At 48.6% G+C, this 23,960-nt stretch overlaps 1 protein-coding gene across 1 annotated transcript in view; it reads right to left on the bottom strand.

Annotated features, from left to right (window-relative positions):
• The window catches only part of CCT7 (chaperonin containing TCP1 subunit 7), a 149,517-nt gene that overhangs the window by 15,222 nt on the left and 110,335 nt on the right, over positions 1–23,960 (bottom strand). The window lies entirely within an intron of this gene.

The raw sequence follows: 23,960 nt of genomic DNA, 5'->3' as shown, positions 1-23,960 counted from the left end.
CTTAATACAGCTTGACCTACTGTGGCTTGTTGTGCGGATAGCACGTCTACACAGTAGTGCTTGGTGAATGTGTGAGGCGTAGACCATGTGGCTGCCTTACATATTTCTTGCATTGGGATGTTTCCTAGAAAGGCCATGGTAGCACCTTTCTTTCTGGTTGAGTGTGCCCTTGGTGTAATGGGCAGCTGTCGTTTAGCTTTAAGGTAGCAGATTTGGATGCATTTAACTATCCATCTGGCTATACCTTGTTTTGAAATTGGGTTTCCTGCATGAGGTTTTTGAAATGCAATAAAGAGTTGTTTAGTCTTTCTGATGTTCTTTGTTCTGTCAATGTAATACATTAATGCTCTTTTGACATCTAATGTATGTAGTGCCCTTTCAGCTACGGTATCTGGCTGTGGAAAGAACACCGGAAGTTCCACTGTTTGATTTAGATGGAACGGTGAAATAACCTTTGGCAAAAATTTAGGATTGGTCCTTAGGACGACTTTATTTTTGTGTAGTTGTATAAAAGGTTCCTGTATAGTAAACGCCTGAATTTCGCTTACTCTTCTCAGGGAAGTAATGGCGATGAGAAATGCCACCTTCCAGGTTAGGAACTGTATGTCGCAGGAGTGCATGGGTTCAAAAGGTGGACCCATAAGTCTAGTTAGGACAACATTTAGGTTCCATGAAGGAACAGGTAGTGTTCTTGGTGGTATAATTCTCCTAAGGCCCTCCATGAATGCTTTAATGACTGGTATTTTATATAGGGAAGTTGAATAGGTAGTCTGCAGGTATGCAGATATTGCTGCAAGGTGAATCTTAATGGAAGAGAAAGCTAGGTTAGATTTTTGTAAGTGAAGCAAGTAACCCACTACATGTTCTGGAGTTGTGTGTAATGGTTGTATTTGATTAATATGGCAGTAGCAAACAAACCTCTTCCATTTACTTGCATAGCAGTGCCTGGTGGATGGCCTTCTTGCTTGTTTTATGACTTCCATACATTCTTGGGTAAGTTGTAAGTGCCCGAATTCTAGGATTTCAGGAGCCAGATTGCTAGATTCAGCGATGCTGGATCTGGGTGTCTGATCTTTTGGTTGTGCTGTGTCAACAGATCTGGCCTGTTGGGCAATTTGATGCAGGGTACCACTGATAGGTCTAGCAGCGTTGTGTACCAGGGTTGCCTTGCCCAAGTTGGTGCTATCAATATGAGTTTGAGTTTGCTTTGACTGAGTTTGTTTACCAGGTAAGGAAGGAGAGGGAGAGGAGGAAAAGCGTAAGCAAATATCCCTGACCAGTTCATCCATAGGGCATTGCCTTGGGATTGTTTGTGTGGGTATCTGGATGCGAAGTTTTGGCATTTTGCGTTCTCCCTTGTCGCAAACAAGTCTATCTGAGGTGTTCCCCAGAGTTTGAAATAAGTGTTCAGTATTTGGGGGTGAATTTCCCATTCGTGGACCTGTTGGTGATCTCGAGAGAGATTGTCTGCGAGTTGATTTTGTATCCCTGGTATAAACTGTGCAATTAGGCGAATTTGGTTGTGAATTGCCCAATGCCAAATTTTTTGTGCTAACATGCTTAACTGCGTGGAGTGCGTCCCTCCCTGCTTGTTTAGATAATACATTGTTGTCATGTTGTCTGTTTTGACGAGAATGTATTTGTGAACTATTATTGGTTGGAAAGCTTTTAGTGCTTGAAAAACTGCAAGAAGTTCTAGGTGATTGATATGCAGTTTTGTTTGATGTACGTTCCATTGTCCTTGTATGCTGTGTTGATCGAGGTGTGCTCCCCACCCTGTCATGGAAGCATCTGTTGTTATTACGTATTGTGGCACTGGGTCTTGGAAAGGCCGCCCCTTGTTTAAATTTATGTTGTTCCACCACAGAAGCGAGAGGTAAGTTTGGCGGTCTATTAACACCAGATCTAGAAGGTGACCCTGTGCTTGAGACCACTGTGATGCTAGGCATTGTTGTAAGGGCCTCATGTGCAGTCTTGCGTTTGGGACAATGGCTATGCATGATGACATCATGCCTAGGAGTTGTAATACCATCTTTGCTTGTATGTTTTGTGTTGGATACATGCGTTGTATGATGGTGTTGAAATTTTGAATTCTTTGTGGACTTGGAGTGGCTACTCCTTTTGATGTGTCTATTATGGCTCCCAGGTATTGTTGTACCTTGCGTGGCCGAATTTTGGATTTTGTGAAATTGACGGTGAACCCTAGTTTGAAGAGGGTTTGTATGATATGATTTGTGTGATTTGAGCACTCTATTAACGAATGGGCCTTGATTAGCCAGTCGTCTAGATATGGGAACACATGTATTTGCTGCCTTCTGATGTGTGCAGCGACTACCGCTAGACATTTGGTAAAGACTCTTGGTGCGGTTGTTAATCCGAAAGGCAGTACCTTGAATTGGTAATGTATTCCTTTGAATACAAACCTTAGGTATTTCCTGTGCGATGGGTGAATTGGTATATGGAAATAAGCATCCTTGAGGTCTAAAGTTGCCATGTAGTCGTGCAGCTTTAGCAATGGCAATACTTCTTGTAGTGTGACCATGTGGAAGTGGTCTGATTTGATGAAAGTGTTGACTACTCTGAGGTCTAGGATTGGTCTCAGTGTTTTGTCCTTCTTTGGTATCAGAAAGTACAGTGAGTAAACTCCTGTGTTTATTTGTGTGTTTGGCACTAATTCGATTGCATTCTTTTGCAATAGTGCCTGCACTTCTATCTCTAGGAGATTGGAATGGTGTGTTGTTAAATTTTGTGCTTTTGGTGGTATGTTTGGAGGGAACTGTAGAAATTCTATGCAGTAACCATGTTGGATAATTGCTAGAACCCAAGTGTCTGTAGTGATTTTCTCCCATGCTCTGTAATAATGACCTATTCGTCCCCCCACTGGTGTTGTGTGGAGGGGGTGAGTGACATGTGAGTCACTGTTTAGTAGTAGGGGTTTTGGGGCTTTGGAATCTTCCTCTATTTCTAGGGAATTGCCCTCCTCTATATTGTCCCCGAAAACCTCCTCTATACTGTCCTTGGTAACTGGACGGTGTGGCTTGTGAGGTGCTGGCTTGTGTGCTTTGACCCCGAAACCCCCCTCGAAAGGGCGTTTTACGGAATGAGCTGTAATTCCCTCTGCTCTGCGGGGAGTAGAGTGCGCCCATGGCTTTAGCAGTGTCCGTATCTTTTTTGAGTTTCTCAATCGCTGTGTCCACTTCTGGACCGAACAGTTCTTTTTCATTAAAAGGCATATTGAGAACTGCTTGTTGAATCTCTGGTTTAAATCCAGACGTTCGGAGCCATGCATGCCTTCTGATAGTTACAGATGTATTAATTGTCCGTGCAGCTGTATCTGCAGCGTCCATGGAGGAGCGGATCTGGTTGTTGGAGATGGCCTGTCCCTCCTCAACCACTTGTTTTGCCCTATTTTGGAAGTCTTTGGGCAGATGTTCAATGAGATGTTGCATCTCGTCCCAGTGGGCTCTGTCATAGCGCGCAAGTAGTGCCTGGGAGTTCGCGATGCGCCACTGGTTTGCAGCTTGTGCTGCGACTCTTTTACCAGCTGCATCAAACTTGCGGCTTTCTTTATCTGGGGGTGGTGCATCTCCAGATGTGTGAGAGTTGGCCCTTTTCCTAGCTGCTCCTACAACAACAGAGTCTGGTGGCAGCTGTGTTGTGATGAAAGCCGGGTCTGTAGGAGGCGGCTTATACTTTTTTTCCACCCTTGGTGTGATTGCCCTACTTTTGACCGGGTCCTTAAATATGTCTTTTGCGTGCCGGAGCATACCAGGGAGCATAGGCAGGCTTTGGTAGGAGCTGTGGGTGGAGGAGAGTGTGTTGAACAAGAAATCATCCTCGACCTGTTCTGAGTGGAGGCTTACGTTGTGAAATTGTGCTGCTCTAGCCACCACCTGAGAGTACGCGGTGCTGTCTTCTGGTGGAGATGGTTTTGTAGGGTATGCCTCTGGGCTGTTATCTGACACTGGGGCGTCGTATAGGTCCCATGCGTCCTGGTCTTGGTCACCCTGGCTCATGGTGGTGTGAGCTGGGGAGTGTGATGGCGTTTGTGCTGGTGAAACGTTAATCACGTGCGGAGGAGAGGGTGGTGGTGTAACTCTTTTCACCACTTTTGGTTGTGGTGCTTGTTCCGTCTGGAACTCCAACCTTCTCTTTCTCCTAATGGGGGGAAGGGTGCTTATTTTTCCTGTCCCCTGCTGAATGAAGATACGCTTTTGCGTATGGTCCGCATCAGTTGCTTGTAGCTCTTCCTCAAACCTATGCTTCTGCATTTGGGAGGTTAGCGAGTGCTCTTCTGTATAAGAGCCTGAAGCTGGGTCGCTTGCAGTTTGTTTCGGTGTCGAAACTTTGTCTGCGTGTTTTTTCGGCTCCGAGGTGACTTTTTTCCTTTTCGGGGCCGAAACCTCTCGGCGTCGATCTGTTTCGGTGCCGCTGTCTCGGCGTCGAGCCGTGTCCACACCGGCATCTCGGTGTCGAGGCTTGTCTCCAGCACTTTCTCGGTCCCGAGAAGGCTGCGTGCCGGTGTCTCGACCGGAGTCGGACGATCTCGGCACTGTTTGGGCCTTTTTCGGTGCCGACGGTCGGTCACCGATTTTATGGGTTGAGCCATGGCCTGGTGGCAGTGGCGTCCCCTGGGCCTTGTAAATGTTTCTTTGTGTGGTTTTCGACGTCTTACTCACGGTTTGTGTATCGTCGAATCCTTCGGAGTCTGAGTCTTGGATCGAGAAGGTACCTTCCTCTTCCTGTTCCTCGAACTCCCGTCGGGCTGTCGGTGCGGACGCCATTTGAAGTCTTCTGGCTCGACGGTCTCGGAGTGTTTTTCGGGACCGGAACGCACGACAGGCCTCGCAGGTGTCTTCGCTGTGCTCAGGTGACAGGCACAGGTTGCAGACCAAGTGTTGGTCTGTGTAGGGGTATTTATTGTGGCATTTGGGGCAGAAACGGAACGGGGTCCGTTCCATCGGCGTTCTTCAGCACGCGGTCGGGCCGACCAGGCCCCGACGGAGGATCGAAAAATTACCCCGAAGGGCACCGGAGCTCTTCGATCTTCGATGCGGTGTTGAATGTAAGTATGCCGATCCCGAACGCAACAATACCGACGAAAATCTTCCGAAATTAACTATTTTTTCTGTTCCGAAACTCGGAGCGACAGGAACACGTCCGAACCCGATGGCGGAAAAAAAACAATCGAGGATGGAGTCGACGCCCATGCGCAATGGAGACAAAAGGAGGAGTCACTCGGTCCCGTGACTCGAAAGACTTCTTCGAAGAAAAACAACTTGTAACACTCCGGCCCAACACCAGATGGCGAGCTATTGCAGAACATGCGTATCTACAGCGACAGATGCCATCGAACGTGGTGTACCTGCAAAGTCTGAAACATCTACCAGGCTTCTGTTGGTTATTTCATCACACTGCACTATAGTACTGTTAAGCTGCTGAGGGTGGAGTCATAGGGCTGTGCGAGCATGTAGAGCCCCTTATTTATGCAAGTCTGCTTATTTCCGCCACTATCAACAGTGAGAAGATGATAAGAGGCCACAAGACAGACGACTGATGTGAACAGCCTCCTGCACAGTGTAACCAAGAGGGAGAGCAGCTTAAATCCCATGCGAGACCCCAACGGGAACCCAAGGTGAGATCCAGAGACATGAATCTAAAGATTTCCTTCAAGAGCATTAAACGCTGAAGTCATTAAGAGAAACATGACAAACACTGAGAACACCTGGAAGGATCAAAGCATTTGGAATTAGGAGAGGGGGTCCCAGAGCACAAAGAGTATCCGAGAGGATGCTTACTTTTATTGCTGGTTCTGCATTGTAGAGATCTTAAATAAAATAAACGTCAGATTACTTCCCTGCAATGTGCAGGGACCTGGGAGCACTTAGATCATATACAAAAACAGTCGCAAAACTCAACGTAATCAGGGTTCGAAAAAGCCTTTTTTTTTTTTTTTTTTACTTTCCTGGAATTAAAATCAAAATTAACTCCTCCATAAAATAATTAAACAATAGCATCTTAACAACATTTGATGCCTAAATCGCCCTACAACGTAGGCAAAAAAAGGAATAGGATTGGCTTAGTGTTACAAGTGTTAAAAACAAAGTCCCCTGTGCCTTTAAGAGAGTAAGAGCTTCCAATTCTATGGTGCCTTGTACTGGCAGTTGCCGCTTAGCCAGTGCTTTTCAAATGAGGAGTATGAGTGAATCCTAACTAAAAGAACCTTACACTTACTGGATGGCCAAGAAAAAGCCAGGGATGCCATAGGGTTGTTCATGACTTCAAGGAACATAACTAAAGGCTGCAGAACCAGAAATACAAGTAGGCAGAATCTTGATTAATAGTCAAACTTTAGAACAGAGTATCATGGTAACCCCAACAATATGGCACTCAACCTTCAGGGATAAGAATCTGAAAGACAGAAGCCAGGAGAAAACACTGCCAGTTGCCAGGCAAAGAGATTCTTAGGCAGGACTTAATTCACACTCAAATCCGCTTGTGTAAGTATTAAGACAAATGAGACTTGTAAATATGCCAAGATTTCCACATGACTGCTGCAGGAAGTTGGCTCTGTATATACTATCTCTAAGTAAGAGATAGCGTGCATAGAGTCCAAGGGTTCCCCTTAGAGGTAAGATAGTGATAAAATTAGATCATGCTAATGCTCTATTTTGTGGTAGTGTGGCCAAGCAGTAGGCTCTTCAGAGGGTAGTGTTAAGCATTGGTTGTACAGATACAGGCAATAAATGAGGAACACACACTCAAAGACGTATCTCCAGGCCAATAGTTTTTATATAGAAAAATATATTTTCTTAATTTATTTTTAGAACCACAAGTTCAAGATTTGAAGTAAATACATAAAATGCAAGGTACTCCACACAAGTAAGTTAGGAATTTTGAATTTGAGCACTAACATCTACAGTTTTGGTTTAAATGGCAATAAGCTATTTTATAAGTGGACTCAGGGCAAACATCAACAGTTCCTGGGGGAGGTAAGTAATGGTTAGTTTGTCAGGTAAGTAAGGCACTTACAAGTCTCAGTTCCTGGGCATAGGCAGCCCACAATTGGGGGTTCAAGGCAACCCCAAAGTTACCACACCAGCAGCTCAGGGCCGGTCAGGTGCAGAGGTCAAAGAGGTGCCCAAAACACATAGGCGCCTATGGAGAACAGGGGGTGCTCCGGTTCCAGTCTGCCAGCAGGTAAGTACCCGCGTCCTCGGAGAGCAGACCAGGGGGATTTTGTAGCACACGGGGGGTGGGGAGGTACACAAGTATGCAAACAAAGCACACCCTCAGTGGCACAGGGGCAGCCGGGTGCAGTGTGCAAAGCAGGCGTGGGTTTTTAGGTAGAAAACAATGGAGGGACCCAGGGGTCACTAGCGGTGCAGGCAGCCACAGGGGGGACTTCTCGGGACAGCCACCACCTGGGCAAGGCAGAGGGTCGCCTGGGGGTCACTCCTGCGCTGAGGTCCAGTTCCTTCTGGTCCTGGGAGCTGCGGGTGCAGTGCTTGGTCCAGGCGTCGGGTTCCTGGTTACAGGCAGTCACTGTCAGGGGGAGCCTCTGGATTCTCTCTGCATGCGTCGCTGTGGGGTCCAGGCGGGTCGCCTCAGGCTACTCACAAGGTCGCAGTCACCTGGGAGTACTCCCTGTGGTGTTCTCTGGACCTCGAGCTGGGGGCGTCGGGTACAGAGGGTGAAGTCTCACGCTTCCGGCAGGAAGAGTGAAGTCTTTAGAAGTTGCAAGAAAGTTGCAAAGTTGTTGCTGTTGTTGAGCAGAGCCACTGCTCACAGGACTCTTGGTCCTTTAGTCCAGGGCAGTCCTCTGAGGCTTCAGAGGTCACTGGTTCCTGTCGGATGCGTCGCTGGAGCAGGTCTTCGAATCTGGAGACAGGCCGGTAGGGCTGGGGCCAAAGCAGTTGTCACCTTCCTCCTTCTCTGCAGGCTTGTAGGTCAGCAGTCCTTGTTTCTTCAGGTTGCAGGAATCTAATTTCCTAAGTTCTGGGGTGACCCTAAATACTACATTTAAGGGTGTGTTTAGGTCTGGGAGGGCAGTAGCCAATGGCTACAATCCTTGAGGGAGGCTACATCCCCAATCCTATTGGGGGAATCCTCCAAACTCAAGATGGAGGATTTCTAAAGGCAGGGGTCACCTCAGCTCAGGACACCTTAGGGGCTGTCCTGACTGGTGGATGACTCTTCCTTGTTGTTCTCATTATCTCCCCTGGACTTGCCGCCAAATGTGGGGGCTGTGTCCAGGGGGCGGGCATCTCCACTAGCTGGAGTGCCCTGAAGCATTGTAACACCAAGCCTGGGCCTTGAGGCTCACTGCTAGGTGTTACAGCTCCTGCAGAGGGGAGGTGTGAAGCACCTCCACCCAGAGGAGGCTTTGTTTCTGGCCTCAAAGGGCACAAAGGCCCTCATCCCAGGGGGTCAGAAACTAGTCTCTCAGCAGCAGGATGGCACAGACCAGTCAGTCCTGCACTGAAGGATTGGGTAAAATACAGGGGGCATCTCCAAGATGCCCTGTGTGTGCTTTTTTTTAATAAATCCAACACTGGCATCAGTGTGGGTTTATTATTCTGAGAAGTTTGATACCAAACTTACCAGTATTCAGTGTAGCCATTATGGAGCTATGGAGTTCGTTTTTGACAGACTCACAGCCCATATACTCTTATGGCTACCCTGCACTTACAAGGTCTAAGGTTTTGCAGACGAGTGTCTGACCTCATGCGGTGAGAGCCTTTGTGCTCTCCGAGGACAGAAACAAAGCCTGCTCTGGGTGGAGGTGCTTCACACCTCCCCCCTGCAGGAACTGTAACACCTAGCAGTGAGCTTCAAAGGCTCAAGCTTCGTGTTACAATGCCCCAGGGCACTCCAGCTAGTGGAGATGCCCCCCTCCTGGACCCAGCCCCCACTTTTGGCGGCAAGTCCAGGAGAGATAATGAGAAAAACAAGGAGGAGTCACTGGCCAGTCAGGACAGCCCCTAAGGTGTCCTGAGCTGAGGTGACTCTGACTTTTAGAAATCCTCCATCTTGTAGAAGGAGGATTCCCCCAATAGGGATAGGAATGTGACCCCCTCCCCTTGGGAGGAGGCACAAAGAGGGTGTACCCACCCTCAGGGCTAGTAGCCATTGGCTACTAACCCCCCAGACCTAAACACGCCCTTAAATTTAGTATTTAAGGGCTCCCCTGAACCTAAGAATTTAGATTCCTGCAACAACAAGAAGAAGGACTGCCTAGCTGAAAACCCCTGCAGAGGAAGACCAGAAGACAACTGCCTTGGCTCCAGTAACTCACCGGCCTGCCTCCTGCCTTCCAAAGAACTCTGCTCCAGCGACGCCTTCCAAAGGGACCAGCGACCTCTGCATCCTCTGAGGACTGCCCTGCTTCGACGACGACAAGAAACTCCCGAGGACAGCGGACCTGCTCTAAAAAGACTGCAACTTTATCCAAAGGAGCAGCTTTAAAGAACCCTGCAATCTCCCCGCAAGAAGCGTGAGACCTGCAACACTGCACCCGGCGACCCCGACTCGGCTGGTGGAGAACCAACACCTCAGGGAGGACCCCCGGACTACTCTACGACTGAGTACCAAAACCTGTCGCCCCTGAGCCCCCACAGCGCCGCCTGCAGAGGGAATCCCGAGGCTTCCCCTGACCGCGACTCTCTGAAACCTAAGTCCCGACGCCTGGAAAAGACCCTGCACCCGCAGCCCCCAGGACCTGAAGGACCGGACTTTCACTGCAGAAGTGACCCCCAGGAGTCCCTCTCCCTTGCCCAAGTGGAGGTTTCCCCGAGGAAGCCCCCCCTTGCCTGCCTGCAGCGCTGAAGAGATCCCTTGATCTCTCATTGACTTCCATTGCGAACCCAACGCTTGTTCCAACACTGCACCCGGCCGCCCCCCATCCGCTGAGGGTGAAATTTCTGTGTGGGCCTGTGTCCCCCCCCCGGTGCCCTACAAAACCCCCCTGGTCTGCCCTCCGAAGACGCAGGTACTTACCTGCTGGCAGACTGGAACCGGGGCACCCCCTTCTCTCCATTGAAGCCTATGCGTTTTGGGCACCACTTTGACCTCTGCACCTGACCGGCCCTGAGCTGCTGGTGTGGTAACTTTGGGGTTGCTCTGAACCCCCAACGGTGGGCTACCTTGGACCAAGAACTGAACCCTGTAAGTGTCGTACTTACCTGGTAAAACTAACAAAAACTTACCTCCCCCAGGAACTGTGAAAATTGCACTAAGTGTCCACTTTTAAAGTAGCTATTTGTGAATAACTTGAAAAGTATACATGCAATTGAAATGATTCAAAGTTCCTAATGTACTTACCTGCAATACCTTTCAAACAAGATATTACATGTTAAATTTGAACCTGTGGTTCTTAAAATAAACTAAGAAAAGATACTTTTCTATAACAAAACCTATTGGCTGGATTTGTCTCTGAGTGTGTGTACCTCATTTATTGTCTATGTGTATGTACAACAAATGCTTAACACTACTCCTTGGATAAGCCTACTGCTCGACCACACTACCACAAAATAGAGCATTAGTATTATCTATTTTTACCACTATTTTACCTCTAAGGGGAACTCTTGGACTCTGTGCATGCTATTCCTTACTTTGAAATAGCACATACAGAGCCAACTTCCTACATTGGTGGATCAGCGGTGGGGTACAAGACTTTGCATTTGCTGGACTACTCAGCCAATACCTGATCACACGACAAATTCCAAAATTGTCATTAGAAATTGATTTTTGCAATTTGAAAAGTTTTCTAAATTCTTAAAAGTCCTGCTAGGGCCTTGTGTTAGTCCCTGTTAGCATTTTCTTTTAGAGTTTAAAAGTTTGGTAAAAGTTTGAATTAGATTCTAGAACTAGTTTTAGTTTCTTAAAAAGTATTCCAACTTTTAGAAGCATAATGTCTAATACAGATGTGAATGTGGTGGAACTCGACACCACACCTTACCTCCATCTACAGATGAGAGAGCTAAGGTCACTCTGTAAACTAAAGAAAATAGCAATGGGCTCCAGACCTTCCAAACCACAGCTCCAGGAGCTGTTGGCAGAGTTCGAAAGAGCCAACCCCTCTGAGGATGGCAACTCAGAGGATGATGATAGTGACTTGGAGGGTGATTCCCCCCTACCAGTCCTATCTAGGGAGGACAGGGCCTCTCAAGCCCTGACTCCACAAATAATAGTCAGAGATGCTGGTTCCCTCACAGGAGAGACCAACACCTCTGAAATCGCTGAGGATAACTCCAGTGAAGAGGACATCCAGTTAGCCAGGATGGCCAAAAGATTGGCTTTGGAAAGACAGATCCTAGCCATAGAAAGGGAAAGACAAGAGATGGGCCTAGGACCCATCAATGGTGGCAGCAACATAAATAGGGTCAGAGATTCTCCTGACATGTTGAAAATCCCCAAACGGATTGTAACAAAATATGAAGATGGTGATGACATCACCAAATGGTTCACAGCTTTTGAGAGGGCTTGTGTAACCAGAAAAGTGAACAAATCTCACTGGGGTGCTCTCCTTTGGGAAATGTTCACAGGAAAGTGTAGGGATAGACTCCTCACACTCTAAAAAAGATGCAGAATCTTATGACCTCATGAAGGGTACCCTGATTGAGGGCTTTGGATTCTCCACTGAGGAGTATAGAATTAGATTCAGGGGGGCTCAAAAATCCTCGAGCCAGACCTGGGTTGATTATGTTGACTACTCAGTGAAAACACTGGATGGTTGGGTAACTGGAAATGAAGTGTATGACTATGTTGGGCTTTATAATTTGTTTATGAAAGAACACATTTTAAGTAACTGCTTCAATGAAAAGTTGCATCAGTATCTGGTAGACCTAGGTCCAATTTCTCCCCAAGAATTGGGAAAGAAGGCAGACCACTGGGTCAAGACTAGGGTAACCAAAACTTCCACTGGGGGTGACCAAAAGAAAGGGGTTACAAAGCCTCCCCAGGAGAAAGTGGGTGACACTAGAAACAAAGAAAAAGAGTCCCCTGTAGGCCCCCAAAAACCAGACCAGGTGGGTGGGCACAGAGACACAACCCAAGACAAAGGTGGGTACCAGGGTAAGAACTGGGATGCCACTAAGGCATGGTGCCATAACTGTACACAGACAGGGCACCACACCAAGGACACTTCTTGTCCCAAAAACAAACCCCCTAGCAAAATTCCAGGGGTGACCAGTGTAGCCATTGGGGATGACTCCTCAGATGAGGAGGTCTTCATAGCCTTCAACTGGAAAAAGGGCCCAACAGGTGAGTTGGAGATTCCAGAGGGAAGTAGACACTTCCACCACCTACAGGTGAATGGAATCCCAGCCACTGCCCTGAGAGACACTTGTGCCAGTCACACTATTGTGCATGACAGGCTGGTGTTCTCAAACCAGTACATCCCAGGTGAGACTGCCAGAGTAAGAGTTAGCCCAGACAGGGTCACTTGTAGGCCAGTGGCTTTTGTGCCCATAGAAGTGGGTGGGACTTTTAGCTGGAGAAGGGTGGTAGTCAGTACAGACCTCCCCCTTGATTGTCTCCTTGGAAATGACTACCCAGAGGTTAGTCAGAGCCCAAGAGAGGAACTGGTCCAGTGCCAGTCCTCTCCCAAGGATTCTGGAGTGCCTGCCTCTGCAGTAAATGCAAGTAGGCCCCAGAAGAAAAAGAAAAGGAAACAGAGTAGGAAAGGTGGACAACCTTTAGCCAAGGTTCCAGCAAGTCAAGGAGATTCTGCTCCAGTAGGGGAGAACTCCAAAAGTGGCTCTGATAAAGTCCAACCTGACCCACAAGAAGTCCTGGCTAGTCAGGCAACTGTTAAGCCTGAGTGGAAGAAGGGTGTTTACTACAAGATGTGGTAACCCCTCACTCTAATACAGCAGACAGGCACCCTGAACCCAAAGAAGCCTGTAACTTAGCCCCTTCCCTTGTAGGTGAAGAGCTAAAGGTGTGGTTCTGGGCACTGATAGCTGTCAGTGGCCTCTGCTGGGTGTTAGCCTTTATGGCTGCACTATCCTTGGCATGGTGGTCTGACCCCATGCCAAATAGCAAGTTAGGCCCCCTGACCCTGTTGGTCATGGTGGGGTTACTCCAGCTCTGGGTAACCTCTTTGGGTAAGCTAGGGGTGACCCTGGCTAAGATAAGATTAGCAGAGGTGGATACCTCTAACCCCAAAATAGAGAGAATGGGTGAAGACATAAAAAGCACAGACAAGAGGCAGTTCAGACTAGGTCCTATCACTGTGGAAGTGGTTCAGTTCCCCAGAGGGAATGACCTGAACAGGAGAATGTAAGGCAGAGTAGGCCCTGCAACAAACCAGCCTATTTCCTCTACTCTTCCTTGCCTGACAGACTAGGAAGACTCTCCCAGCTTTGGCTGAGTCTCCTGGCCTGTGGGCTGGGGGGGGCTTGTAGGAAGTTGGCTCTGTATGTGCTATTTCAAAGTAAGGAATAGCATGCACAGAGTCCAAGGGTTCCCCTTAGAGGTAAAATAGTGGTAAAAATAGATAATACTAATGCTCTATTTTGTGGTAGTGTGGTCGAGCAGTAGGCTTATCCAAGGAGTAGTGTTAAGCATTTGTTGTACATACACAGACAATAAATGAGGTACACACACTCAGAGACAAATCCAGCCAATAGGTTGTTATAGAAAAATATCTTTTCTTAGTTTATTTTAAGAACCACAGGTTCAAATTTAACATGTAATATCTTGTTTGAAAGGTATTGCAGGTAAGTACATTAGGAACTTTGAATCATTTCAATTGCATGTATACTTTTCAAGTTATTCACAAATAGCTACTTTAAAAGTGGACACTTAGTGCAATTTTCACAGTTCCTGGGGGAGGTAAGTTTTTGTTAGATTTACCAGGTAAGTAAGACACTTACAGGGTTCAGTTCTTGGTCCAAGGTAGCCCACCGTTGGGGGTTCAGAGCAACCCCAAAGTTACCACACCAGCAGCTCAGGGCCGGTCAGGTGCAGAGTTCAAAGTGGTGCCCAAAACGCATAGGCTATAATGGAGAGAAGGGGGTGCCCCGGTTCCGGTCTGTTTGCAGGTAAGTACCAGCGTCTTCGGAGGGCAGACCAGGGGGGTTTTGTAGGGCCCCGGGGGGGACACAAGCCCACACAGAAATTTCACCCTCAGCGGCGCGGGGGCGGCCGGGTGCAGTGTTAGAACAAGCGTCGGGTTCGCAATGTAAGTCAATGAGAGATCAAGGGATCTCTTCAGCGCTGCAGGCAGGCAAGGGGGGGCTTCCTCGGGGAAACCTCCACTTGGGCAAGGGAGAGGGACTCCTGGGGGTCACTTCTGCAGTGAAAGTCCGGTCCTTCAGGTCCTGGGGGCTGCGGGTGCAGGGTCTTTTCCAGGCGTCGGGACTTAGGTTTCAGAGAGTCGCGGTCAGGGGAAGCCTCGGGATTCCCTCTGCAGGCGGCGCTGTGGGGGCTCAGGGGGGACAGGTTTTGGTACTCACAGTCGTAGAGTAGTCCGGGGGTCCTCCCTGAGGTGTTGGTTCTCCACCAGCCGAGTCGGGGTCGCCGGGTGCAGTGTTGCAAGTCTCACGCTTCTTGCGGGGAGTTGCAGGGTTCTTTAAAGCTGCTTCTTGAAACAAAGTTACAGTCTTTTTGGAGCAGGTCCGCTGTCCTCGGGAGTTTCTTGTCGTCGTTGAAGCAGGGCAGTCCTCAGAGGATTCAGAGGTCGCTGGTCCCTTTGGAAGGCGTCGCTGGAGCAGAGTTCTTTGGAAGGCAGGAGACAGGCCGGTGAGTTTCTGGAGCCAAGGCAGTTGTTGTCTTCTGGTCTTCCTCTGCAGGGGTTTTCAGCTGGGCAGTCCTCCTTCTTGTTGTTGCAGGAATCTAATTTTCTAGGGTTCAGGGTAGCCCTTAAATACTAAATTTAAGGGCGTGTTTAGGTCTGGGGGGTTAGTAGCCAATGGCTACTAGCCCTGAGGGTGGGTACACCCTCTTTGTGCCTCCTCCCAAGGGGAGGGGGTCACAATCCTAACCCTATTGGGGGAATCCTCCATCTGCAAGATGGAGGATTTCTAAAAGTTAGAGTCACCTCAGCTCAGGACACCTTAGGGGCTGTCCTGACTGGCCAGTGACTCCTCCTTGTTATTCTCATTATTTTCTCCGGCCTTGCCGCCAAAAGTGGGGGCCGGGGCCGGAGGGGGCGGGCAACTCCACTAGCTGGAGTGTCCTGCGGTGCTGTGACAAAGGGGTGAGCCTTTGAGGCTCACCGCCAGGTGTTACAGCTCCTGCCTGGGGGAGGTGTTAGCATCTCCACCCAGTGCAGGCTTTGTTACTGGCCTCAGTGACAAAGGCACTCTCCCCATGGGGCCAGCAACATGTCTCTAGTGTGGCAGGCTGCTGGAACTAGTCAGCCTACACAGATAGTCGGTTAAGTTTCAGGGGGCACCTCTAAGGTGCCCTCTGGGGTGTATTTTGCAATAAAAGGTACACTGGCATCAGTGTGCATTTATTGTGCTGAGAAGTTTGATACCAAACTTCCCAGTTTTCAGTGTAGCCATTATGGTGCTGTGGAGTTCGTGTAAAACAGACTCCCAGACCATATACTCTTATGGCTACCCTGCACTTACAAGGTCTAAGGTTTTGCTTAGACACTGTAGGGGTACAGTGCTCATGCACTGGTACCCTCACCTATGGTATAGTGCACCCTGCCTTAGGGCTGTAAGGCCTGCTAGAGGGGTGTCTTACCTATACTGCATAGGCAGTGAGAGGCTGGCATGGCACCCTGAGGGGAGTGCCATGTCGACTTACTCGTTTTGTCCTCACTAGCACACACAAGCTGGCAAGCAGTGTGTCTGTGCTGAGTGAGAGTTCTCCAGGGTGGCATAAGACATGCTGCAGCCCTTAGAGACCTTCCTTGGCATCAGGGCCCTTGGTACTAGAAGTACCAGTTACAAGGGACTTATCTGGATGCCAGGGTCTGCCAATTGTGGATACAAAAGTACAGGTTAGGGAAAGAACACTGGTGCTGGGGCCTGGTTAGCAGGCCTCAGCACACTTTCAATTGTAAACATAGCATCAGCAAAGGCAAAAAGTCAGGGGGCAACCATGCCAAGGAGGCATTTCCTTACAGGGCTTGTGTAAAGAAATGGCTCCCTGTTGCAGTTACCCCCCCCACTTTTTGCCTGATACTGATGCTGACTTGACTGAGAAGTGTGCTGGGACCCTGCTAACCAGGCCCCAGCACCAGTGTTCTTTCACCTAAAATGTACCATTGTTTCCACAATTGGCACAACCCTGGCACCTAGGTAAGTCCCTTGTAACTGGTACCCCTGGTACCAAGGGCCCTGATGCCAGGGAAGGTCTCTAAGGGCTGCAGCATGTCTTATGCCACCCTAGGGACCCCTCACTCAGCACAGACACACTGCTTGCCAGCTTGTGTGTGCTGATGGGGAGAAAATGACTAAGTCGACATGGCACTCCCCTCAGGGTGCCATGCCAACCTCCCACTGCCTGTGGCATAGGTAAGTCACCCCTCTAGTAGGCCTTACAGCCCTAAGGCAGGGTGCACTATACCACAGGTGAGGGCATATGTGCATGAGCACTATGCCCCTACAGTGTCTAAGCAAAACCTTAGACATTGTAAGTGCAGGGTAGCCATAAGAGTATATGGGCTGTGAGTCTGTCAAAAACGAACTCCACAGCTCCATAATGGCTACACTGAATACTGGGAAGTTTAGTATCAAACTTCTCAGAATAATAAACCCACACTGATGCCAGTGTTGGATTTATTAAAAAATGCACACAGAGGGCATCTTAGAGATACCCCCTGTATTTTACCCAATTGTTCAGTGCAGGACTGACTGGTCTGTGCCAGCCTGCTGCTGAGAGACGAGTGTCTGACCTCATGCGGTGAGAGCCTTTGTGCTCTCTGAGGACAGAAACAAAGCCTGCTCTGGGTGGAGGTGCTTCACACCTCCCCCCTGCAGGAACTGTAACACCTAGCAGTGAGCTTCAATGGCTCAAGCTTCGTGTTACAATGCCCCAGGGCACTCCAGCTAGTGGAGATGCCCGCCTCCTGGACCCAGCCCCCACTTTTGGCGGCAAGTCCAGGAGAGATAATGAGAAAAACAAGGAGGAGTCACTGGCCAGTCAGGACAGCCCCTAAGGTGTCCTGAGCTGAGGTGACTCTGACTTTTAGAAATCCTCCATCTTGTAGAAGGAGGATTCCCCCAATAGGGATAGGAATGTGACCCCCTCCCCTTGGGAGGAGGCCCAAAGAGGGTGTACCCAGCCTCAGGGCTAGTAGCCATGGGCTACTAACCCCCCAGACCTAAACATGCCCTTAAATTTAGTATTTAAGGGCTCCCCTGAACCTAAGAATTTAGATTCCTGCAACAACAAGAAGAAGGACTGCCTAGCTGAAAACCCCTGCAGAGGAAGACCAGAAGACAACAACTGCCTTGGCTCCAGAAACTCACCGGCCTGCCTCCTGCCTTCCAAAGAACTCTGCTCCAGCGACGCCTTCCAAAGGGACCAGCGACCTCTGCATCCTCTGAGGACTGCCCTGCTTCGACGACGACAAGAAACTCCCGAGGACAGCGGACCTGCTCCAAAAAGACTGCAACTTTATCCAAAGGAGCAGCTTTAAAGAACCCTGCAATCTCCCCGCAAGAAGCGTGAGACCTGCAACACTGCACCCGGCGACCCCGACTCGGCTGGTGGAGAACCAACACCTCAGGGAGGACCCCCGGACTACTCTACGACTGAGTACCAAAACCTGTCCCCCCCTGAGCCCCCACAGCGCCGCCTGCAGAGGGAATCCCGAGGCTTCCCCTGACCGCGACTCTCTGAAACCTAAGTCCCGACGCCTGGAAAAGACCCTGCACCCGCAGCCCCCAGGACCTGAAGGACCGGACTTTCACTGCAGAAGTGACCCCCAGGAGTCCCTCTCCCTTGCCCAAGTGGAGGTTTCCCCGAGGAAGCCCCCCCTTGCCTGCCTGCAACGCTGAAGAGATCCCTTGATCTCATTGACTTCCATTGCGAACCCAACGCTTGTTCTAACACTGCACCCGGCCGCCCCCGCGCCGCTGAGGGTGAAATTTCTGTGTGGGCTTGTGTCCCCCCCCGGTGCCCTACAAAACCCCCCTGGTCTGCCCTCCGAAGACGCGGGTACTTACCTGCTGGCAGACTGGAACCGGGGCACCCCCTTCTCTCCATTGAAGCCTATGCGTTTTGGGCACCACTTTGAACTCTGCACCTGACCGGCCCTGAGCTGCTGGTGTGGTAACTTTGGGGTTGCTCTGAACCCCCAACGGTGGGCTACCTTGGACCAAGAACTGAACCCTGTAAGTGTCGTACTTACCTGGTAAAACTAACAAAAACTTACCTCCCCCAGGAACTGTGAAAATTGCAGTGTCCACTTTTAAAATAGCTATTTGTGAATAACTTGAAAAGTATACATGCAATTGAAATGATTCAAAGTTCCTAATGTACTTACCTGCAATACCTTTCAAACAAGATATTACATGTTAAATTTGAACCTGTGGTTCTTAAAATAAACTAAGAAAAGATACTTTTCTATAACAAAACCTATTGGCTGGATTTGTCTCTGAGTGTGTGTGTACCTCATTTATTGTCTATGTGTATGTACAACAAATGCTTAACACTACTCCTTGGATAAGCCTACTGCTCGACCACACTACCACAAAATAGAGCATTAGTATTATCTATTTTTACCACTATTTTACCTCTAAGGGGAACTCTTGGACTCTGTGCATGCTATTCCTTACTTTGAAATAGCACATACAGAGCCAACTTCCTACATTGTGTATCTGAATAAAGGGTTCTTGTATGGTAAATGCTTGTATCTCACTTACTCTTCTTAGAGATGTGATGGCAATTAGAAATGCTACTTTCCACGTTAAGTATTGCATCTCACGAGTGCATGGGTTTAAAAGGTGGACCCATGAGTCGTGTTAAGACAATGTTAAGGTTCCACAAAGGAACTGGTGGCGTTCTTGGTGGGATAATTCTCTTTAGGCCCTCCATAAATGCTTTTATGACTGGGATCCTAAATAATGAAGTTGAGTGCGTAATTTGCAGATAAGCTGAAATTGCGGTAAGATGTATTTTAATGGATGAAAAAGCTAGCTTTGACTTTTGTAAATGTAGTAAGTAGCTTACGATGTCTTTAGCAGATGCGTGTAATGGCTGAATTTGATTCTTATGGCAATAATAAACAAATCTTTTCCACTTATTTGCATAGCAATGTCTTGTGGTTGGTTTCCTTGCTTGTTTTATGACCTCCATACATTCCTGTGTAAGGTCTAGATGTCCGAATTCTAAGACTTCAGAAGCCAAATTGCTAGTTTCAGTGATGCTGGATTTGGATGCCTGATCTGTTTGTGTTGAGTTAACAGATCTGGTCTGTTTGGAAGCTTGATATGAGGCACTACTGAGAGGTCTAGTAGTGTTGTGTAGCAAGGTTGTCTTGCCCAGGTTGGTGCTATGAGTTTGAGTTTGTTTTGACTCAATTTGTTTACTAGATACGGAAGGAGTGGGAGAGGGGGAAAAGTGTATGCAAATATCCCTGACCAACTCATCCATAACGCTTTGCCCTGAGATTGATCTTGTGGGTACCAAGTTTTGGCATTTTGCATTTTCTTTTGTTGCAAATAGGTCTATTTGTGGTGTTCCCCATCTTTGGAAGTAAGTGTTTAGTATTTGGGGGTGAATCTCCCATTCGTGGATCTGTTGGTGATCCCGAGAGATTGTCTGCTAACTGATTCAGAATTCCTGGAATAAACTGCTATTAGGCGAATGTGGTTGTGAATCGCCCAATGCCATATTCGCTGTGCCAGGAGACAACTGTCAAGTGTGTTCCTCCCGGTTTGTTCCCCGTTTGTTCAGATGATACATTGTTGTCATGTTGTCTGTTTTGACAAGAATGTGTTTGTGGCTTATTATGGGTTGAAATTCCTTCAACGCCAGAAATACTGCCAGTAGTTCTAAGTGATTTATATGAAACTGTCTCTGCTGAGTGTCACATTGTCCTTGGATACTGTGTTGAGTGAGGTGGGCTCCCCACCCTGTCATGGAGGCATCTGTCGTTATTACGTATTGTGGCACTGGGTCTTGGAAAGGCCGTCCCTGGTTTACATTTTTACTGTTCCACCATTGAAGCGAGGTGTATGTTTGGCGGTCTATCAACACTAGATCTAGAAGTTGACCCTGTGCCTGTGACCATTGTGATGCTAGGTACTGTTGTAAGGGCTGCATGTGCAACCTTGCGTTTGGGACAATGGCTATGCAGGAGGACATCATGCCTAGTAGTTTCATCACCATTGTAGGAAGTTGGCTCTGTATGCACTATTTCAAAGTAAGGAGTAGTATGCACAGAGTCCAAGGGTTCCCCTTAGAGGTAAGATAGTGGCAAAAAGAGATAAATACTAATGCTCTATTTTGTGGTAGTGTGGTCGAGCAGTAGGCTTATCAAAGGAGTAGTGTTAAGCATTTGTTGTACATACACATAGGCAATAAATGAGGAACACACACTCAGAGACAATTCCAGGCCAATAGGTTTTTGTATAGAAAAATCTTTTCTTAGTTTATTTTAAGAACCACAGGTTCAAATTTTACATGTAATCTCATTTGAAAGGTATTGCAGGTAAGTACTTTAGGAACTTTGAATAATCACAATAGCATATATACTTTTCAGATAAAACACATATAGCTATTTTAAAACTAGACAGTGCAATTTTCACAGTTCCTAGGGGAGGTAAGTAATTGTTAGTTCTTGCAGGTAAGTAAACCACCTATGGGGTTCAAGTTTGGGTCCAAGGTAGCCCACCATTGGGGGTTCAGAGCAACCCCAAAGTTACCACACCAGCAGCTCAGGGCCAGTCAGGTGCAGAGTTCAAAGTGGTGCCCAAAACACATAGGCTTCAATGGAGAAGGGGGTGCCCCGGTTCCAGTCTGCCAGCAGGTAAGTACCCGTGTCTTCGGAGGGCAGACCAGGGGGGTTTTGTAGGGCACTGGGGGGGGGGCACAAGTTAGCACAGAAAGTACACCCTCAGCAGCACGGGGGCGGCAGGGTGCAGTGTGCAAACACACGTCGGGTTTGTAATGGGTTTTAATGGGAGACCAAGGAGTCACTTCAGCGATGCAGGCAGGCAAGGGGGGGAGGGGGGTGGGGGTCCTCGGGGGTCACTCCTGCACTGAGTTCCGATCCTTCAGGTCCTGGGGGCTGCGGGTGCAGGGTCTTTTCCAGGCGTCGGGATTTTGGATTCAGGCAGTCGCGGTCAGGGGGAGCCTCAGGATTCCCTCTGCAGGCGTCGCTGTGGGGGCTCAGGGGGGACAACTTGGGTTACTCACAGTCTTGGAGTCGCCGGGGGGGTCCTCCCTGTAGCATTGTTTCTCCACCAGTCGAGTCGGGTCGCCGGGTGCAGAGTTGCAAGTCTCACGCTTCTGGCGGGGATTGCAGGGGTCTTTAAAGTTGCTCCTTTGGAAACAGAGTTGCAGTCTTTGTTGAACAGGGCCGCTGTTCTCTGGAGTTTCTTGGTCCTTTTAGAGCAGGGCAGTCCTCTGAGGATTCAGAGGTCGCTGGTCCTGGGGAAAGCGTCGCTGGAGCAGTTTTCTTCCGAAGGGGGGAGACAGGCCGGTAGGGCTGGGGCCAAAGCAGTTGGTGTCTCCGTCTTCTCTGCAGGGTTTTTCAGCTCGGCAGTCCTCTCCTTCTTAGGTTGCAGGAATCTGAGTTCCTAGGTTCAGGAGAGCCCCTAAATACAGAATTTAGGGGTGTGTTTAGGTCAGGGAGGGCAGTAGCCAATGGCTACCAGCCCTGAGGGTGGCTACACCCTCTTTGTGCCTCCTCCCCAGGGGAGGGGGTCACATTCCTATCCCTATTGGGGGGATCCTCCATCTGCAAGATGGAGGATTCCTAAAAGTCAGAGTCACTTCAGCTCAGGTTTCCTTAGGGGCTGTCCTGACTGGTCAGCGACTCCTCCTTGTTTTTCTCATTATCTCCTCCGGCCTTGCCGACAAAAGTGGGGCCCTGGCCGGAGGGGGCGGGAACTCCACTAGCTGGAATGCCCTGTGGTGCTGGAACAAAGGGGGTGAGCCTTTGAGGCTCACCGCCAGGTGTTACAGCTCCTGCAAGGGGGAGGTGATAAGCATCTCCACCCAGTGCAGGCTTTGTTACTAGCCACAGAGTGACAAAGGCACTCTCCCCATGTGGCCAGCAACATGTCTCGAGTGTGGCAGGCTGCTAAAACCAGTCTGCCTACACAGGTAGTTGGTTAAGGTTTCAGGGGGCACCTCTAAGGTGCCCTCTGGGGTGTATTTTACAATAAAATGTACACTGGCATCAGTGTGCATTTATTGTGCTGAGAAGTTTGATACCAAACTTCCCAGTTTTCAGTGTAGCCATTATGGTGCTGTGGAGTTAGTGTTTGACAGACTCCCAGACCATATACTCTTATGGCTACCCTGCACTTACAATGTCTAAGATTTGGCTTAGACACTGTAGGGGCACAGTGCTCATGCACTGGTGCCCTCACCTATGGTATAGTGCACCCTGCCTTAGGGCTGTAAGGCCTGCTAGAGGGGTGACTTATCTATACTGCATAGGCAGTGAGAGACTGGCATGGCACCCTGAAGGGAGTGCCATGTCGACTTACTCGTTTTGTCCTCACCAGCACACACAAGCTGGCAAGCAGTGTGTCTGTGCTGAGTGAGGGGTCCCCAGGGTGGCATAAGATATGCTGCAGCCCTTAGAGACCGTCCCTGGCATTAGGGCCCTTGGTACCAGGGGTACCAGTTACAAGGGACTTACCTGGATGCCAGGGTGTGCCAACTGTTAAAACAAAAGTACAGGTTAGGGAAAGAACACTGGTGTTGGGGCCTGGTTAGCAGGCCTCAGCACAATTTCAATTCAAAACATAGCATCAGCAAAGGCAAAAAGTCAGGGGGTAACCATGCCAAGGAGGCATTTCCTTACAACCATCTTGACTTGTATTTTTGTTTTGGATACATGGCCTATATTACATTGTGAAATGCCTGTACCCTTTGTGGACTTGGAGTGGCAATCCCTTTTGTTGTGTTGATTGTCGCCCCTAAGTATTGCTGTGTTTGACACGGCTGAAGGTGTGACTGTAGTTGAGTGAGAAACCTAGTTTGTGGAGGGTTTCTATGACATACTTTGTGTGTTGTGAACACCGTTCTTGCGTGTTGGTTTTGATTAACCAATCGTCTAGGTACAGGAACACATATTTGCTGCCTCCTGATATGAGCAGCCACTACTGCCAGGCATTTTGTAAAAACTCTTGGCGCAGTTGTTATCCCGAATGGCAACACTTTGAATTGGCAATGTACACCTTGGAATACAAACCTTAAGTACTTTCTGTTTGAAGGATGTATCGTTATATGGAAGTATGCATCCTTTAGGTCTAGTGTTGTCATGTAGTCTTGTTGTTTGAGCAATGGGATTACGTCCTGTAATGTCACCATGTGAAAGTGATCTGATTTGATGTAGATATTTAATGTTCTGAGATCTAATATAGGTCTTAGAGCTTTGTCCTTTTGGGTATGAGAAAGTACAGCGAGTAAACTCCTGTTCCTCTCTGATGAATTGGTACCAGTTCTATTGCATCTTTTTGTAACAACGCTTGGACCTCTGGTTCTAGAAGATCCATGTGTTGTTTTGACATGGTGTGTTTTCGGTGGGACATTTGGAGGGAATTTGAGAAATTCTATGCAATAACCATGCTGGATAATTGCTAGGACCCAAGTGTCTGTTGTTATTTCCTCCCAATGTTTGTAGAACTTGGTTAGTCTCCCCCCCACAGGTGTTGTGTTGGGGATTTGTGACGTCGAAGTCACTGCTTGTTTTGAGGAATTTTGGGACTTTGGAACTTCCCTCTACTCTTTTGGAATTGGCCCCCTCTATATTGTCCCCGAAAACTTCCCCGCTGATATTGGCTCTGATAAGTGGGCCTTGTTTGTGAGGT

This window comes from Pleurodeles waltl, chromosome 1_2 (assembly GCF_031143425.1).
Source record: "Pleurodeles waltl isolate 20211129_DDA chromosome 1_2, aPleWal1.hap1.20221129, whole genome shotgun sequence".
In the NCBI taxonomy this organism is placed as follows: Eukaryota; Metazoa; Chordata; class Amphibia; order Caudata; family Salamandridae; genus Pleurodeles; species Pleurodeles waltl.
Note: the sequence above shows the minus strand (reverse complement) of the source record. Positions and strands in the feature narration are given on the sequence as shown.